We start from the raw sequence: 2,358 nt of genomic DNA, 5'->3' as shown, positions 1-2,358 counted from the left end.
GCTTTATTAACTTCACAGTATATAATGAACATCTCTCCATGCAATAAGTAAAACTCTCCTGCTGACAGAAACTTACAGATTGGGTCAAAAACACAATATTCAATTAGAAGCTGGAAATAGGAGACCCGCAAGAAACAAGTAACACCAAAAGGTTTACAACAAAGGTACGTCACAAACATGTAAGTTAAGGAAGCAGGTGTGTCTCCCTATTAACTTCAGGGAAAAACATCAGGATTCAAGGCATAAGGCAAAACTCATCACGATGGTCATGGTGAGGGAGGTCCGTGCTAACTGCCCACAGACTGCTTTTCCCTCAGCTTTTCCATCAGCTCCCTCACCTCCTCGCCAATCCTTTCCATATTCTCCTCTCTCATCCTTGCCTGTGGTTCTCCAAGCCTCTGAGTCATGTCCCGTATACACTGCAGGATGGGCTGCCTAACATGCAACTGCGTAGGAACTGCCTAGGAAATATCTATGCCTAACATGGAACTTTCCTCTAGGTACACGATATTCACCAGCTTCCAAAGGGAGGACCAAAGGCTCTCTTTTATTAGCATCTTGTTCCTTTTCATCCTTTTTTTCATCCTCCTGGTTGGCATTTTCCATGCTGAGATTTTTTTTACTGCTTGTTCCTCTTGCGACACCATTGCTTCTGGGCTGTCCTTGCTGTCTCCTCCTCCCGATTCTCTCGCTGCTTCACTGAAACCTACAGACCTGCAGAAGGTTGGGGTTGGGGCAGCGGGGTGCTGCAGCCAGGCGGTTGGCCCCTTCCCGGCCCCTTGTTTATTTTTTAAGCTAGTTGAGTTGACGTTTCCTATCACGTGCAGCTTAGAGCTTTGATATTGATACAATCCAGGACTTAAATCTCCCACTCCAAGCTAAGTGAAGTTTTGAATATGTTGTGTTCTTTACAGATAGACACCAGATGTGAAAATCTTATCATTTTCATGGAGAAGGATATTGGAGAACTTTTTTCCCCCAGATTAAAAGCGAGTGGAGAAATACGTATTTATAAAGCTAAATGAAATGCAAAATTCTTTACCGTGATCCCACTTCAGGCAGGCTAAGTCACTTGTTCTTTATGGTAATGATTTTTTCAAAATGTGTGGAAAGGTTTTGCTTCTTTGTGACATTGAAGTCAAAGTTGATACTGATATTTTCATTTGGGCCTCACTTACTGTAAAATCGCACACCTGTCAATTTTTTTCATCATCCTCCTGTTCCTGTCAGTTGGGTGTACGATATAAAATAAGATGCTTCTGTGTAGCACTTGAGACCCTCCATATCCAGCCTCAATTTACCCCTCTGACCCCATTTCTCACTATATCTCTTGATTTATCCTTTGTGCCAGTGAGGCTGAATTAATGTTCTTCCCACCCATGACCTCCCCATGTCTTTGCTACTTTGTTCACCTTCCTTCACTTTGCAGGGCATGACTTATCCTGTGCTTGAAGTTCAAATTCTGTACCTCCTATCTCCAATTCCACCTTCCCTGTGAAGTTTTCCGTGTTACCCCTTTCTCTGCTCTCAACTCAGGTGGCAGTAGTACTCCTTATTCTGAACTCCCGTAGCATTTTATCTTTGCCTCTTTAATACGTTGATGCCTTGTATTTATCTTTTTTTTTGCGGTACTCGGGCCTCTCACTGTTGTGGCCTCTCCCGTTGCGGAGCACAGGCTCCGGACGCGCAGGCTCAGTGGCCACGGCTCACGGGCCCAGCCGCTCTGCGGCATGTGGGATCTTCCCAGACCGGGCCACGAACCCGTGTCCCCTGAATCGGCAGGTGGACTCTCAACCAGTGCGCCACCAGGGAAGCCCCCAATAAGTATCTATTAACATATTTATTTTGGATTCAGGCTTGGCCTTTAGAAACTCTCTTAATGGTGATTTTTATTTAAGGAAAAGATGTTGCTAAAGTTGTTTAATTCTAGCATGTCTCTCAGGAAGGCACTCAAGACTTTGCAGCTCCATTCCCCTGCATCTAGTTGCTTTACTGCTTTTAGGCTGCCAATGTTGTCTACAGTCAAAAGTCCCATTTTGTAGAGACTGAGGTGTAGAGAGAATGAGTAACTTACAAAGTAGGGTCTTCTGTTTGTTACTAAATGTGGCCTTTCTCTTTCTTTGCCTCTTTCCTTTAATATCAAGTTTTGTGGGTATTATGAGTTTAGCCATGTATCAGTGGACTTGAAGGAGTAGAGAAAATTCAGAAGCTCATCAGAACGTATACATGGGAAGTAGGAGCAAGGGTGTGAGGTCAGGAAGGCTGTTTGGAGAGAACCATATTTCCCAGGTCATGAATGGTATTTTTTTCTTTTTCTTGCATCTCAAGAGATTCTTTAGAAGTTCCAGGTTTTTCTCA

The 2,358-nt window shown here is 43.8% G+C and overlaps 1 pseudogene; it reads right to left on the bottom strand.

The window, feature by feature from the left end:
• Positions 1-235: 235 nt before the first annotated feature.
• Positions 236-647, bottom strand: LOC137224385 (protein BEX1-like; annotated as a pseudogene).
• Between the last annotated feature and the right edge of the window lie 1,711 nt (positions 648-2,358).

Source organism: Pseudorca crassidens, chromosome 5 (genome assembly GCF_039906515.1).
Source record: "Pseudorca crassidens isolate mPseCra1 chromosome 5, mPseCra1.hap1, whole genome shotgun sequence".
Lineage (NCBI taxonomy): Eukaryota > Metazoa > Chordata > Mammalia > Artiodactyla > Delphinidae > Pseudorca > Pseudorca crassidens.
The sequence above is the reverse complement of the archived record's forward strand: the minus strand, read 5'-3'. Positions and strand labels throughout refer to the sequence as shown.